The 17,391-nt window shown below is 46.1% G+C and overlaps 1 long non-coding RNA gene and 1 pseudogene across 1 annotated transcript; both read right to left on the reverse strand.

Moving 5' to 3' along the window:
* Positions 1 to 671: 671 nt before the first annotated feature.
* Positions 672 to 1,612, reverse strand: LOC123332565. The gene is made up of 2 exons (XR_006549398.1): positions 1,058 to 1,612; positions 672 to 858 (listed from the first exon to the last, which is right to left on the reverse strand). It is a non-coding gene; the product is annotated as an uncharacterized LOC123332565 (long non-coding RNA).
* Positions 1,613 to 2,622: 1,010 nt separating this feature from the next.
* LOC112585849 lies at positions 2,623 to 14,705 on the reverse strand (annotated as a pseudogene).
* Positions 14,706 to 17,391: the final 2,686 nt, after the last annotated feature.

The raw sequence follows: 17,391 nt of genomic DNA on the forward strand, positions 1-17,391 counted from the left end.
GAAGGACTGATGCTGAAGCTGAAACTCCAATACCTCGGCCACCTTCTGGGAAGAAGTAACTCATTTGAAAAGACCCTGATGCTGGGAAAGATTGAAGGTGGGGGGAGAAGAGGATGACAGAGGATGAGATGGTTGGATGGCATCACTGACTTGATGGACATGAGTTTGAGTAATCTCCGGGAGTTATTGATGGACAGGGAGGCCTGACATGCTGAGTCTTGGGGTCACAAAGAGTCAGATATGACTGGGCAACTGAACTGAACTGTAGCATATGAGATCTTAGTTCCCTGGCTAGGGATTGAACCCATGCCCCTTGCATTGGCAGCTGGAGTTTTAACCACTGGACCACCAGGGAAGTTCCTGCTTTTAGTTTTTGTAGCTGCACTAGACGGGGGCAAGATGTAGAGACAGTTTGGGTCTCTCCCCTGAGTAATCATGAGAAGAGGCCCAGGACCCAGGTGGAAAGGCTGGCCTTGGACCAGAGCATGAGCCCATTTGGCTCAAGAGTCACATGGGAAAGCCATCATCTTCCCTGTGCTTGAATAACATGAGCATTCCTCCAATGCAGGAGTGCAACATGACACCCAGAAATGTTATGGCAATAAAACATCAACAGATACAAGAATGCAACTTAAAATTAAGTAGAAATTAAAAACTGAAATCCCAACAAAGAATATGATCAAAATTTTATATAAACAGTACCACGAAACCACACTTAATGGCAGATAAACATTCCATGATAATAAAACAAACTAAAAATAAAGGATAAAAGGGATACAAGATATATGAGGTGTAAGACTGAGTCCCAAATACAACCCTCGAGATGAAAAAGAGTTGGCAGATGCACCATGGGCATTTCTGTGAAAAAATAAATATAAAGTTGAGTAAAATGTTGACAGCTGTTATCATTTTTTTTCTCCATTAAACACACACAGGTTTGTCTCTTTTGAGCTGCTAATTTTAGGCTCAAGGCATGGTTTTAAGCTACTGCTGTATTGATTTCCCGTTGCCGCTGTAGCAAATTGCCACAAGCTACGTGGCTTAAAGGAACACATACTTGTTATTGTGGTTCTGAGGATCCAAAGTCCCAAATGCGTCTCATTGGCTTCAAATCACGGTGTCAGCAGCATGCCGTTCCTTCTGGAGGCTTGCTTCCTTCTCACGCTTAGAAGCTGCCTGCCCTCCTTGGCTTATGGCCTCTGCACATCAGTGTGAGCTGATGAGAGGCTGGTTTAGCCTCTCAGTGTGCATCTCTGACACGGGTCTGCGTCCTCCTCCACGTCTAAGGCTCCTTGTAGTGAGATGGCATTGGGCACAGCCAGATACTCCACGTCTTTTCCCTATCTTAAGGCCGAATGATTAGGTACCTTAATTCACCTGTGCTGTAATTCTCACTTGTCCTGTGTCTGCCCTTTCAGGCTACTGAAACAGAAACACCATAGGCCAGGTGGTTCTTTTTTTGCACTTTGTTTTTTAACTGAAGGATGATTGCTTTACAGAATTTCGTGGTTTTCTGTCCAACATCAACAAGAATCATCCATGGGTTCACCCATGCCCCATCCCTCCGACACTTCGTCCCATCTCCCTCTCATCCCACCCTTCTAGCTGGTCACAGAGCCCATGTTTGTGTTCCCTGAGTCACACAGCAAATTCCTGCTGGCTATCTATTTTACATGTGGTATTGTAATAGGTGACTTACTAACAAGAGACCCTTACTTCTCAGTTTTGGAGGCTGGGAGCTCCACGATCAAGACAGAGCAGGTGGCTGGTAGATGGCAGTCTTCTCCCTGTGTCCTCAGAGGGCACAAGGGGTGAGCCATCTCTCTGGGGTCTCTTTCATAAAGGCCCTCATTCCACCCAGGAGGGTCCCACCCTCATGACCAAATCACCTCCCAAAGGCCCTGTCTCCTAACACTATCCCCTTGGTGACCTCAGCTTGCACTGAGGGAAGAGTTAGTGCAAAGACCAGAGAGCTGCTCACATGTACAGTGTGCACAAGCAAGACTCTTGGTTTAACTAGGAAACCCTCTGAAGAAACTGCAAGCAGGCTGAGGTCAGCATGCTCACCCGGCCCCCTGTGGTCTCAGTGTTCTGTGCTGTGTTGTCTTCATTAAATTGTGCTTTCCACAGGACTAGTTTTTCCATAGCATCTAGTTGCATCATATCATGTACACACAGAGAGACATGCTTTGTCCATGTCAACTCTGTCATTCAGTTGATGACAATTTGTGAAACAATGTCTCGTCTCAATGCCCAGCACTTACAGGAATAGGAAAAGTCCATGCCTATAGAGATCTTATAGCCCAAAAAGGAATCAGAAGTGTATCCACGTGCGCACAAGGCGGGAGTAAGAAGCACAAACCAAATGGAAGTGAGGGCTGCAGGGGGACAGAGGAGGGGGGTTTCCTCCTGGAGCAGGGGTGGGGACTTTCCTATGGGACTGGTGTGCTGGTGATTCTGGACCCCTGGGGTGTATGTTTGAGGGGAGACACGGGGCAGGACAGGAAGCATGGCCTGGGAAGCAGGAAGGACAGCAGACAGAGGGGCTGGGGAAGGTCAGGCCCCCAGGGAACGGGGGGTCACACCCCTGGGAGCACAGAGCACCCCACCACAATTCCCCGATGGTTCGCGTGGGGAGCTCAGAGAACATCCTCAGGGCTTTCAGAATTCACCTGGGATCAGACACCACACAACAACCTCAGTGACCTTGGGCAAGATTCTTTAACTTTGAACAAAATTTATTCTGGTTTAAATTTTAGACGCTCTGTCGAAGGGTGCAGTTTCTGACTCCGCATCGGTCCTGGCCGCGTCTTTGCCATCTTTTACCATCTCCTGCAGCATTTTACTAGGGCTCCAAGACAGTTGCCAATCTGTCTTATGTTTCCAGAGCACTTGATCGGCACACAGATGCCTATATTCCTACTGCAGCTTAGAGGAATCTTACTCCTTGAGTAAATCCTAAAAAGAGAAGAAAGAGGGAAAAATGTGTCAGCAGGAAAGTGGCATCTCGAGAAGGCCAGCTGTGTCCCCTCTGAGTGAGGCCCTGGGGTTTTCTGTGCTGAAATGTGGACACGGCCTCGTGCAACAAGATGTGAGTCCAGGACCCCATGGGCCAGCTTCCAGACAGATAGTGACCCTGCCAGGCTCTGGTGGACCCTCCCGTTTCCAGAACCAGAGGCTGAGGGACTGGGGCATGAGAACCCCGGTTGTGTGCGGGGTCAGCTCCACCACGAGGGCAAAGACCAGGAAGCTCTGCTACATCCACCTTCCTGCCCAGAGTCAGAAGCAGCCCACAGGGCTCTATTTTCACTGTTTAATTTTCTGACTCATGGAGTCAGTCAAGTAGTGGAGCTGAGATAGGAGGAAAAGATGCAGCTGAAAGTGTAAGAACTGTTTAAAGAGAACTTACTCTCAAAGCAACTTACAGCGGACAGTGACAATGGTTCAGAAAAAAAAGTTTTGTATCCTGGTCTCTACTGACTCAGAACGCTCTCAGCGCTGGTGCCAGTCAGCCCCTCTCCTCCTCCCTTTGTGGTTTCCTCCTGACTAGCCACCTTCCCGTCTTCCTCACACGCCTTTTTCCCTTTTGGCCACAAGACACCTCTGGTCCCTCTGTAGTTCCCCATCCAGGGATTGAACCCGGGGCCCGTGCACTGAGAGGCCACATTCCTTACACCCCTGTCCTCTCTCCCTGCCACTGTGTTAAGAGTTGGGTTACAGTCATAAACAACACTGATCAGACAAGGCCTTTTCAACTTGATTTTGACATCTAATTAGTTGTCTCAGGTCTCATTCTCCGCATCCTCTCCCTCCCTCCCTCCCTCCTTCCTTCCTACATATGTTCATCCTATTTCCGGAAATATCAAGGGTAAGAAGAAAATCAGACAGCCTATCCTGCACACTGCTTTGGATGTGCTGCCTCCCAGCTGTGGAGCGAGGGTCGCATCGTCAGCGACATGTCCTGGAGGACCTTCCTGCTGACGAGACTCAGCACGGAGCATCCCAAAGGGAGCTCGTGAAGCCCAGGCTCGGCCTGACTCGCCTCTGGACTTGTCTGGTCACCCAGAGCCGCCACCCTTCAAATAGGAAGATTTATAAAGAGACATTCTGTGCTTCTGTCATGGGACAAAATCAAATTTCTTGCTTTTATGAAAAAGAAAAAAAGGAGAGTCACTTAACAGAGGCAACTTCTGTTTCATGTTCATGAGACCAATGAGGAGATGGGCTCAGAAGCTTTGACTTGCTAGAGTGGCTTAGAAACAGCCAGGAATTTTACAGGGCGGTTCTCAGCCCCCTCTCACTACTAAGGACTCAGTGCTGGCTTCTCAGAAGCATCAAATATGGTGAGTTTAGTCTGACCACGTGTAGATGAGGGTAGCAGGACAGAGGGAGGTAGAAACAGGAGAGAGAGACTGCAGCTCCCCCCGGGGCTCCCACGAGCTCACCTGACCCAGCAGACAGGACCAGGAAGAGGAGCGCAAGGAGCAGGTGATGGAGCCTTATGCTGGCATCCAGAGCTCTGCGGCTGACGCTGGAGAAGAGGCTGCGCTTGCTGCTTTATAAAGGTCCCAGGTTCCGGGAGGGATTCTGCGCTGGCTGTGGATTTGGTTATTAGGAACTGGTTAATGGAGCCTCTTCCCTGTGTGTCATGGGAGTGGCATTTATAGCACAAAACAGGGGCAGTCACTCGTATGCTAATGAGGCTGGAGAAAACCCCAGAAAAAGCTTTCCTGCTGTCCTTTTGATCAGAAGCTTTTACCTGGCAGTCAGTTCAGCTGATAGGCAGGGGTGTGGCAAGGGGAACAGACTTGCCTGTTTCCCCTGGCAGGGGCACAGACTTCTTGCTGAACCTCCGCTTACCCACTCCCCAGCCCCACCCTCACCCTTCCAGGGCTTTGAATCTGCCCACTGTTTTCCTGTGCAGAAGGAAATGGCACCCCACTCCAGTACTCTTGCCTGGAAAATTCCATGGATGGAAGAGGCTCGTGGGCTACATACAGTTCATGGGGTTGTAGAGAGTCAGACATGACTGGGAGACTCACTTTCTTTATTTCTATAGTTCCTTATGGGCTGGAAGAAGCACAAGCTGGAATCAAGATTGCAGGGAAAAATATCAATAACCTCAGATATGCAGATGACACCACCCTTATGGCAGAAAGTGAAGAGGAACTAAAAAGCCTCTTGTTGAAAGTGAAAGAAGAGAGTGAAAAAGTTGGCTTAAAGCTCAACATTCAGAAAACTAAGATCATGGCATCTGGTCTCATCACTTCATGGCAGATAAATGGGGGACACAGTGGAAACAGTGTCAGACTTTATTTTCTGGGTCTCCATAATCACTGCAGATGTTGACTGCAGCCATGAAATTAAAAGACGCTTACTCCTTGAAAGGAAAGTTATGACCAACCTAGATACCATTTGAAAAGCAGAGATATTACTTTGCCAACAAAGGTCCGTCTAGTCAAGGCTATGCCTTTTCCAGTGGTCATGTGTGGATATGAAAAGTTGGACTGTGAAGAAAGCTGAGCCCCAAAGAATTGATGCTTTTGTTCTGTGGTGTTGGAGAACACTCTTGAGAGTCCCTTGGACTGCAAGGAGATCCAACCAGTCCATCCTAAAGGAGATCAGTCCTGGGTGTTCTTTGGAAGGAATGATGCTGAAGCTGAAACTCCAATACTTTGGCCACCTCATGTGAAGAGTTGACTCATTGGAAAAGACTCTGATGCTGGGAGGGATTGGGGGAAAGAGGAGAAGGGCTCGACAGAGGATGAGATGGCTGGATGGCATCAGTGACTCAATGGACATGAGTTTGAGTGAACTCTGGGAGTTGGTGACAGACAAGGAGGGCTGGCGTGCTGTGATTCACGGGGTGGCAAACAATCAGACATGACTTAGTGACTGAACTGAACTGAACTGAACTGAATTGAACTGATGGTTCCTTTTGGAGAAGAAATGACAACCTGCTCCAGTGTTCTTGCTTGGTGAGTCCCATGGACTGAGGGGCCTGGTGGGCTGTAGTCTACGGGGTTGCAGAGAGTCGGACATGACTAAGCAACTAACACATACGCTGTTTCCATGAAAGGCTGTTTCAGGCCCAAATAGGGACTAACTTGTTCAGAGGCAGTTTCACTCCCTGGGCAAGACTTGCTGACTCCCAGCACATGCAGAGACAGCCCCTCTCTTTCTGGGCCCTGGGGCACTGAGGGAAGAGACTCAATGGTCCCAACCTGCTCCCCACACCAGCTAGCTTGTTACAGGTTGGCAGCAACTGTTGTCGCCAAAATCTTGGTTTTCTTTGCCCTCCAGAGCTGAATAAAAATTGTGGAGACAGAGTTTGGAGGAAACAGAAAGATGGCTTTAATTATTAAGCCAACAGAATGGAGAATACAATAGGTTCCTGCCTCAAGGAGCCTGTCTCCCCTCCGTCGGGAATCCAGGGGATCATACAGTTGGGGCTCACAGTCAGGGCTTGGAGATACGGGACAAAAGGTGTAGGGGTCCTGAATTCTCTGTTTTGCACTGTTGGGAAACTGTCAATAGGCCAGTGTCAGGTAGCTAGGTATTTGGATCTGGCAGTTGGTCCCTGTGGTTGGGTCCATTGTCCTTTGGGGATTTCATGTAGACTTTCTTCCTATACTACAAAAGGGGGAAAGCAAACCACTATGGGGTGGCTTCCAAAGAGAGTGCACCATAAAGTTAAGCATCAACATGAGGTAACATACAGCAAAGGAAGGGAAAAACAAACTACACAAGGGGAGGTTTATGATGCGATAAAATTAAGTAACATGATGTGGCTAGAATAAGTTAAAGCATAATAGATGCAGAATGTGGCTCCTGCAGAAATGGAGGGCCATAGGTGTAGTTCGCATAATAGGTTAGTCTTCTGCAAAGAAGAAACTTGGTTATCAATACAGACTGTACGTTAGGAACAGTTAAAGTGGAGAAAGACACAAAAGGAAAAAAAGAAAGAGAGAGAAAAAAACTTCTCTTAATTCACTGCAACACAATCACACACCTGTCTCATGAAATCTCAGCGGGACACATGATGGGCAGATGGGTGCTCTGTTTCCCTTCATCAGCGACAGAGTGGAAGGATGACGCTGCCACTGAACGCATCTCCCCAGCCTAGTATCATGAAGCAGACCCAGCAGTGGGGACCCCTTCACTGGGTTAAGGAGGACCTCCATCACTAAGTAACATCCCTCACTTAGTAACATCCCTCCATCTCAGTGTTGGAGAGGCACTGACCTGGCTTTTCAGAAATGCTAAATCTCAGGATGAAACTTGCCATGCAGCTTTGAGTAGAACTCCAAGCCCTTTAGAAATGTGGGTACCCGGGAGGACCCTGTCCTGAAGGAGCCCACAGAGCTTCAGTCCTGTTCAGGTCCCCCGCTGTGGCTCAGAGTCTCCCATCTGAGGCTCAGCAAAACCATGGAGGCTGCCTCGAGCAGACAGAGTCCCTGGCTGGCACCCAGGGATAGGATTTTTCTGAAGGAAAATAAGTTGTCTTAATCATGATCCCTTCTGATTTAGCTCTAAATGATATTTGAGAGAGGTAGATATCATCTATATATATATATATATATATATATATATATATATATATATCTGATCAGATCAGATCAGTCACTCAGTCGTGTCCGACTCTTTGCGACCCCATGAATCGCAGCACGCGGGGCCTCCCTGTCTATCACCAACTCCTGGAGCTCACTGAGACTCACGTCCATCGAGTCAGTGATGCCATCCAGCCATCTCATCCTCTGTCCTCCTCTTCTCCTCCTGCCCCCAATCCCTCCCAGCATCAGAGTCTTTTCCAATGAGTCAACTCTTCGCATGAGGTGGCCAAAGTACTGGAGTTTCAGCTTTAGCATCGTTCCTTCCAAAGACATCCCAAGGCTGATCTCCTTCAGAATGGACTGGTTGGATCTCCTTGCAGTCCAAGGGACTCTCAAGAGTCTTCTCCAACACCACAGTTCAAAAGCATCAATTCTTCAGCGCTCAGCCTTCTTCACAGTCCAACTCTCACATCCATACATGACCACAGGAAAAACCATAGCCTTGACTAGATGAAACTTTGTTGGCAAAGTAATGTCTCTGCTTTTGAATATGCTATCTAGGTTGGTCATAACTTTCCTTCCAAGGAGTAAGCATCTTTTAATTTCATGGCTGCAGTCACCATCTGTAGTGATTTTGGAGCCCAGAAAAATAAAGTCTGACACTGTTTCCACTGTTTGCCCATCTATTTCCCATGACGTGGTGGGACCAGATGCCATGATCTTCCTTTTCTGAATGTTTAGCTTTAAGCCAACTCTTTCACTCTCCACTTTCACTTTCATCAAGAGGCTTTTGAGTTCCTCTTCACTTTCTGCCATAAGGGTGGTGTCATCTGCATATCTGAGGTTATTGATATTTCTCCTGGCAATCTTGATTCCAGTTTGTGTTTCGTCCAGCCCAGCGTTTCTCATGATGTACTATGCATAGAAGTTAAATAAACAGGGTGACAATATACAGCCTTGACGAACTCCTTTTCCTATTTGGAACCAGCCTGTTGTTCCATGTCCAGTTCTAACTGTTGCTTCCTGACCTGCATACAGATTTCTGAAGAGGCAGATCAGGTTGTCTGGTATTCCCATCTCTTTCAGAATTTTCCGCAGTTTATTGTGATCCACACAGTCAAAGGCTTTGGCATAGTGAATAAAGCAGAAATAGATGTTTTTCTGGAACTCTCTTGCTTTTTCCATGATCCAGCGGATGTTGGCAATTTAATCTCTGGTTCCTCTGCCTTTTCTAAAACCAGCTTCAACATCAGGAAGTTCACGGTTCACATATTGCTGAAGCCTGGCTTGGAGAATTTTGAGCATTACTTTACTAGCGTGTGAGATGAGTGCAATTGTGTGGTAGTTTGAGCGTTCTTTGGCATTGCCTTTCTTTGGGATTGGAATGAAAACTGACCTTTTCCAGTCCTGTGGCCACTGCTGAGTTTTCCAAATTTGCTGGCTTATTGAGTGCAGGACTTTCACAGCATCATCTTTCAGGATTTGGAATAGCTCAACTGGAATTCCATCACCTCCACTAGCTTTGTTCTTAGTGATGCTTTCTAAGGCCCACTTGACTTCACATTCCAGGATGTCTGGCTCTAGGTCAGTGATCACACCATCGTGATTATCTGAAGATCTTTTTTGTACAGTTCTTCTGTGTATTCTTGCCATCTCTTCTTAATATCTTCTGCTTCTGTTAGGTCCATACCATTTCTGTCCTTAATCGAGCTCATCTTTGCATGAAATGTTCCTTTGGTATCTCTGATTTTCTTGAAGAGATCTCTAGTCTTTCCCATTCTGTTGTTTTCCTCTATTTCTTTGCATTGATTGCTGAAGAAGTCTTTCTTATCTCTTCTTGCTATTCTTTGGAACTCTGCATTCAGATGTTTATATCTTTCCTTTTCTCCTTTGCTTTTTGCTTCTCTTCTTTTCACAGCTATTTGTAAGGCCTCCCCAGACAGCCATTTTGCTTTTTTGCATTTCTTTTCTATGGGAATGGTCTTGATCCCTGTTTCCTGTACAATGTCATGAACCTCATTCCATAGTTCATCAGGCATTCTATCTATCAGATCTAGACCCTTAAATCTATTTCTCACTTCCACTGTATAATCATAAGGGATTTGATTTAGGTCATACCTGAATGGTCTAGTGTTTTCCCTACTTTCTTCAATTTAAGTTTGAATTTGGCAATAAGGAGTTCATGGTCTGAGCAACAGTCAGCTCCTGGTCTTGTTTTTGCTGACTGTATAGAGCTTCTCCATCTTTGGCTGCAAAGAATATAATCAATCTGATTTCAGTGTTGACCATCTGGTGATGTCCATGCATAGAGTCTTCTCTTGTGTTGTTGGAAGAGGGTGTTTGTTATGACCAGTGCATTTTCTTGGCAAAACTCTATTAGTCTTTGCCCTGCTTCATTCTGTACTCCAAGGCCAAATTTGCTTGTTATTCCAGGTGTTTCTTGACTTCCTACTTTTACATTCCAGTCCCCTATAATGAAAAGGACATCGTTTTTGGGTGTTAGTTCTAAAAGATCTTGTAGGTCTTCATAGAACCGTTCAGCTTCAGCTTCTTCAGCATTATTGGTTGGGGCATAGACTTGGATTACTGTGATATTGAATGGTTTGCCTTGGAAACGAACTGAGATCATTCTGTCGTTTTTGAGATTGCATCCAAGTACTGCATTTCGGACTCTTTTGTTGACCATGATGGCTACTCCATTTCTTCTGAGGGATTCCATGCTCGCAGTAGCATATATAATGGTCATCTGAGTTAAATTCACCCATTCTGGTCCATTTCAGCTTGCTGATTCCTAGAATGTCGACATTCACTCTTGCCGTTTCTTGTTTGACCACTTCCAATTTGCCTTGATTCATGGACCTGACATTCCAGGTTCCTATGCAATATTGTTCTTTACAGCGTCGGCCCTTGCTTCTATCACCAGTCACATCCACAGCTGGTATTGTTTTTGCTTTGGCTCCATCCCTTCATTCTTTCTGGAGTTATTTCTCCCTGATCTCCAGTAGCGTATTGGACACCTACTGACCTTGGGAGTTTCTTTTTCAGTATCCTATCATTTTGCATTTTCATACTGTTCATGGGGTTCTCAAGGCAAGAATCCTGAAGAGGTTTGCCATTCCCTTCTCCAGTGGACCACATTCTGTCAAATCTCTCCACCATGACCTGCCTGTCTTCGGTTGCCCCACGGGCATGGCTTAGTTTCATTGAGTTAGACAAGGCTGTGGTCCTAGTGTGATTAGATTGACTAGTTTTCTGTGAGTATGGTTTCAGTGTCTTTGCCCTCTGATGCCCTCTTGCAACACCTACCATCTTACTTGGGTTTCTCTTACCTTGGGCGTGGGGTATCTCTTCACAGCTACTCCAGCAAAGCACAGCCATTGCCCCTTACCTTGGATGATATATATGTGTGTGTGTGTGTGTGTGTGTGTGTATAATTATCTATACATAAGATATATATATATATATATATATATATATATATATATGGACCTTGCAGGCAAAATCTATACTACAGAATCAATTTATAAACATGCTATAATACTACATAAAGAAGTGAGACTGAATCGTTGTCTACTGTGTCTCTTCATTGAAAATGATGTTTTTTGGGGAATTCTGCTTAATGGTATGTGGCAGCTTGGATGGGAAGGAAGTTTGGGGCAGAATGGATACATGTATATGCATGACTGAGTCTCTTTGCTGTCCACCTGAAACTATCACATTATTAATCAGCCATACTCTAATTCAAAATTTTTTAGAAAAGTAATTTTTAAAAATGTTGTTTTATGGGACTTCCTTAATGGTGCAATGGGTAAGACTCTGTACTCCCAAGCATAGCACGTCAGGTAACTAGATCCTACATGCCACAACTACGACCTCAGTTCAGTCGCTCAGTCATGTCTGAGTCTTTGCGACCCCATGAACTGTAGCAGGCCAGGCCTCCCTGTCCATCACCAACTCCCAGAGTTCACTGAAACTCTCGTTCAACGAGTCCATGATGCCATCAAGCCATCTCATCCTCTGTCGTCGCCTTCTCCTTCTGCCCCAATCCCTCCCAGCATCAGGGTCTTTTCCAATGAGTCAACTCTTCACATGAGGTGGCCAAAGTACTGGAGTTTCAGCTTTAGCATCATTCCTTCCAAAGAACACCCAAGACTGATCTCCTTTAGAATGGACTAGTTGGATCTCCTACAGTTCAAGGGACTCTCAAGAGTCTTCTCCAAAACCACAGTTCAAAAGCATCAATTCTTCGGCACTCAGCTGTCTTTATAATCCAACTCTTACATCCGTACATGACCACTGGAAAAACCATAGCCTTGAATACACGGACCTTTGTTGGAAAAGTAATGTCTCTGCTTTTTAATATGCTATCTAGGTTGGTCAAAACTTTCCTTCCAAGGAGTAAGTGTCTTTTAATTTCATGGCTGCAATCACCATCTTCAGTGATTATGGAGACCCAAAAAATAAAGTCTGGCACTGTTTCCACTGTTTCCCCATCTATTTCCCATGAAGTGATGGAACCAGATGCCATGATCTTAGTTTTTTGAATGTTGAGCTTTACGCCAACTTTTTCACTCTCCTCTTGCACTTTCATCAAGAGGCTTTTTAGTTCCTCTTCACTTTCTGCCATAAGGGTGGTGTCATCTGCATATCTAAGGTTATTGATATTGCTCCTGGCAATCTTGATTCCAGCTTGTGCTTCTTACAGCCCAGCGTTTCTCATGATGTACTCTGCATATAAGTTAAATAAGCAGGGTGACATTATACAGCCTTGACGTACTCCTTTTCCTATTTGGAATCAGTCTATTCCATGTCCAGTTCTAACTGTTGCTTCCTGATCTGCATATAGGTTTCTCAAGAGGCAGGTCATATGGTCTGGTATTCCCATCTCTTTCAGAATTTTCTGCAACCTAGTACAGCCTAAATAAATAAACAAAACAAAACTTGGTGTGTTTTAGTGATCTATGGTTTGCAGCACAGCAGAATTTTTTTTTTCCTTTTAAGGAAGCTGATGATGCAGTTTTATGTGCAAGACCAGGCATGACTTTTCATAGATGTGTGTTTCCAAAAGGGGTCAGGGTGCCATGTTGAGTTTCAAGGGAGTTTCTTGCCATGGTTCCTCACCAGTGGGACACGGCCCTTGTCAGGAATTGCACAATTGCAGTGGCTTATTTTTCCTTGGCAAGGTCTAAAGATGACTCCTTTGCAGCTATGTTAATCCTGGAGATAGCATCCAGGGGCATCTCTGTACATCAGGGAAGGGTCCTGTTGCTTCAGCAAGGAGGTCACACACCCAAGACACCATGGGGTGGCTCACCAGAAACCAGAGATGAGTTCGTATAGGATAGAGGGAAGGGTTAATTTTAGGTCAAGTCTACATGAATTGTTAGTTTTCCCAGGCTCAAAGCCAAACAAGGCCATGTGGATTGTGGCTGCATCATGCCTGGGCTGAGAGGTAACTCATGGTTTCATTCTTCAAAGGGATGATAAATGCTGTGTCCCCAAACCTGTAACCTGTGAGTAGGAAATTGAGGCAGGCTCTTTCCAGCAAAGCACCTCAGTTCTTCAGGCAAGAAGGGGTGTCCCAGTCCTACAGATAAGGTTTTGAAGAGCAAAGCCCTTTACATCTACGACTCCACAAACAGGTGTTCTCAGCACGGAGCCCTGGGTGTTTATGGGCAGAGGCCGTTGTCCCCAGTTCCCTTGTCCTATGGACGGGGCCGGCGTCATGGATTCTGACAGTCACAAGGGGACCTACCCTGAGAAGGGGACCAGGGCTGGGCCAAATCTGTCCTCCCCCACTGACACTTTTACTAGTTTCTTCTTTGAACTTGTCCCAGAATTATATTTTGCAATGAGCCTTGCTCAGTAGCTGGCCACTTTTATTCAAATTATCTCTTTGAATTCCCCTAAACAAACCCACCAGGTAGCTATGCCCCAAGGTTTATACAAGATGGTCCCAAGGACTAGAAAGCCATGTCTGAGGCCACAGGCAAAACTGACTTAAAAAGTCGATTAAAATTGGCTGCAAATCCAACAAAAAGATGTGTCCAAGGCCGCAGTCTACTAAGTGGCAGTGATGTAACTTGGAGCAAAATCGACCTCTCTTCCAATGTTCCTGCCTGCCTCCTGCCGTCTCCACAGTGTCCTGAGAGCTTTACCAGGACATTCTATAACTCGAAAGCTCGAATAGCGCTGTCAAATGCCAGCTATCTGGTGCTAATTAGACCGGAATTGGGCGGGGCACAACCTTTAAAAGAATGACTGGGACTTCCTTGGTGGTCCAGTGGTTAAGAATCTGCCTTGCAGCAAAGGGATGTGGATTCAGTCTCTGGCTTGATCACTAGGTTTCCACATCAAAGAAAGAATGTGAAATCGTTCAGAGTGTCTGACTCTTTGCGACCCCATGGACCTTGGGCCACCATGCTCCTCTGTCCATGGAATTTTCCAAGCAAGAATACTGCAGTGGGTTGCCATTTCCTTCTCCACATGCAATGAGGCAACTAAGTCAATGTGCTGAGATGAATATCCTGCATACCGCAACTCAGACCTGAAGTAAATATATGTTTTTAAATCCCTTTGTAACACGGTAGCTAGGTGACACACTCAGAGACGCCATGACAATTTCAAGGCTGACCATAAAGGTCAAAAAGTAGGTGCTGACCCAGTTCCTGGAAATCCCCACCATTTCTGCAAAATAGCTGGATACTCCTCCCACTCATTAGCCTATGAAATGACCCACCCCTATAAACACCGACAGCCCCATACCCTGGGGCTGAGCTTGCTTTCCAAGATGGCCCACACACTCCGTGTAGCCTGTTTCCTCCCTGGATTGACCTTCCTTCACCATGACTCGCTTTTGAGCCCTGCCTGTGCGAAGCCAAGTCCCCACATTCGGCGGCCATCCCAGGGACTCGGATGTGACCTGGGATCCGACCATCCTCTCTCACCCCACTCTCTTTCCCGCAACACTGCTGCCATCTCCCCCAGCCTCAGAGATCACTGGAGTGTTAAAAGAGCACCGTCTTTTCAGTTTGTTCATTGTTTCCTTTGCTGTGCAGAAGCTTTTCAGTTTGATGCATCCTACCCTTCAGCTTTGTTTTTGTGGCTTGTGCTTTTGGTGTCAAGCTCAAAACCATCCTTGTGGAGACCCATGCCGAAGAACTTTTCTCCTATGCTTTCTTTTAGGAGTTTTGTGGTTTCAGGAGTTTTATGGTTTTTGTAAACCTTTAATCTATCTTGTGTTGAATTTTGTGTATGTTATAAGAGATCTTACTTGCTCAACCAGGGATGGAACCTGTGCCCCCTGCATTGAAAACTTGGAATCTTAACCATTGGATTGTCAGGGAAATTCCAATTGTAACTGCTAATTTGTCTGTCTTTCAGATTATTCCTGTAAGTTTTCTTTAAGAATTTTAAAATTCCTTTGCTAAGTACATTCTGATTCAGTATTCATATGTATTCTTGATGAATTAAACATTTTATCATTAGGATACATACCAGCTCTCTATATCTGGTCCTTGTCCTAAAAGTTACTTGATTGTGCTGTGTTTAGTCACTCAGGCATGTCTGACCCTTTGTGACCCCATAGACTGTAGCCTGCCAGGCTCCTCTGTCCATGGGGATTCTCCAGGCAAGAATACTGAAGTGGGTTGCCATGCCCTCCTCTAGGGCATCTTCCCAAACCAGGGGTAAAACCAGGTCTCCCACATTGGAGGCAGATTCTTTACCATCCTAGCCATTAGGATGCCTGTAAATTAACCAATACAGCCTACCATGTTTTCTTTAAATTAATGTTTCCATAGCATATCTGTCGGCTCAACAGTAAAGAATCTGCCTGAGATGCAGAGACATGGTTTTGATCCCTGGGTCAGGGAGATTCCCAAGAGAAGGGCATGGCCACACACTGCAGTAATCTTGACTGGATGATTCCATGGGGGTCTCAAGAGTGCTGGACACGACTGAGGGTCTAAACAATGACCACAGCAGATCTGTTTCCATCATTTCATTTTAAATCCACTTGCCTTTATATTTGATGTCTCAAGTGGGTTTTTTATAGTTGGTTTATATCTGATTCTTGTTTTGTTGTTGTTGTTGTTTGTTTGTTTGTTTTTCTGAAATGACCATCTCTTTCCTTAAGATAGTGTCTAAAATCTTAGCATCAGACTTTATCCCATCAAGCTGAGCCAAAATTCCATCTGGTATAATAGACTTCGTTTTTCAGTTTTTCAGAGCAGGTTTAGAATTGAATGAAAAGCACAGAGTTTTTAGGCAGGCTACACAGGCAGGGTACAGTCAATGGGGTCACAAACAATCAGCACCTCCACAGTCCACAGAGTAGCAGAGTCGGACACAACTGCATCGACTTAGCACACAGGCACACACCCCTGATTCCAACGCCCATTGCTGGTTTTCTGTCCAGAAGTGAAGATGCCTGCACTCTCTAAACTTTGACCACACTCTCTTCGACACAGAAGAATTGTTGGTCTGTTTGGGTTCTTGTTGCCTGAGCTTTAGACCTGGAAATCTGTAGAGGCTTGAGATGTCATAAGTCTCACTTCACTTGTTTTCTTTTCTTTTTTTATAAATGGTTAAGCACATAACATTTAATTAGCTAATTCATTAATTTGGCTGCCTTGGACCTTAGTCATGGCAGGCAGGATCTTAGTTGTGGCATGTGGGATCTAGTTCCCTGACCAGGGGTGGACCCAGGCCCCCTGTGTTGGGAGCACAGAATCCCAGCCACCAGACCACCAGGGATGTCCCTCACCTCACTTGTTTTCTTCTCTCCTCAATTACGGTCCTGGACTGCTTGTGCCAGAGTCTGAATCAGTAGTTTCGCAGGTTTTGCCTGGTCCCTTAGTTGTGTACTATAGGAGGGCAGTATACAGTCCCATCACAGTCCTTTTTTTTTTTTTTTAATGCTGAATTCTGGGGTTCAAGCTCATGTCTTTGAGGGCGTGCCCTTTCTTCCTGAGATAATCAGGTAAACAACTCCCCTCACCTCGGCAACATTCCTGTTCTCTCCTGGAGCTGCATGTTCCTGAATGATGCCCCTTGCTTTAGTTATGCTGAAGATCCCAGTCCCTTCGAGCTTTCCTGTTATTTTCCTGCACGTTTCAGGGGCAGTGATGCAGGTTTTATGAGCAGGTTTCTGTCACTCTGGCTCCTTTTGCTTCCCTCCCTTTCCCTCCCCTCCTCTTTCTATATCCTCAGCCTGTCTCATCTTGTGGAGGGAAAACTGCTAAACGAGAGGTAACCCAGCTCCAAGGTAGTGTAGATGGTGGTCCAGTGAGCTGCCTGTACCACCTCATTTATTTTACCCAGCAGCTTCAGGCGGGAAGTAAGACCTTAGAAACAGGAGCTCTGTCCACTGTGCTCAGAGGAGCTCGGGGGTGGAGGTCTCTTCTGATGGACCATGGGAGGAAGGAAGCAATGGAAACCATGTGGCCACCAGTCGTCGGGGCTTCTCAGAGACCCACCATCATCACCCAGGGTCTCCAGGGTAGCTCTTCTCTGAGCCCTGCGATCTCCAGGACTGGCTGCCTCCTGAGACTCCCCGCCTCCCCAGTCCTCTGCCCACCCCCAACCCCCACTCCGGGCCTCCTGGCCCTGGCATTTGGGGCCACCCTTCTTGCTCTTTGTTTCTTAGCTTCTGTTCATTTCTCCCACCAGCTGTGTCCCTGTGTGTCAGTTATTGCAGGGTTGCAAAAACACACTGTCCACATTATGCTAACGCAATCTCAGCTGCAGTCTGTGGTCAAGTTTTGGTGAAGAAACTGAAATTTTCCAAGACTGTCTTGTGTCTGTTTGCTTGGGGGGCGGGGGCGGGATGTTCTCC

The sequence above is a fragment of the Bubalus bubalis genome, chromosome 1 (assembly GCF_019923935.1).
Source record: "Bubalus bubalis isolate 160015118507 breed Murrah chromosome 1, NDDB_SH_1, whole genome shotgun sequence".
Classification (NCBI taxonomy): domain Eukaryota; kingdom Metazoa; phylum Chordata; class Mammalia; order Artiodactyla; family Bovidae; genus Bubalus; species Bubalus bubalis.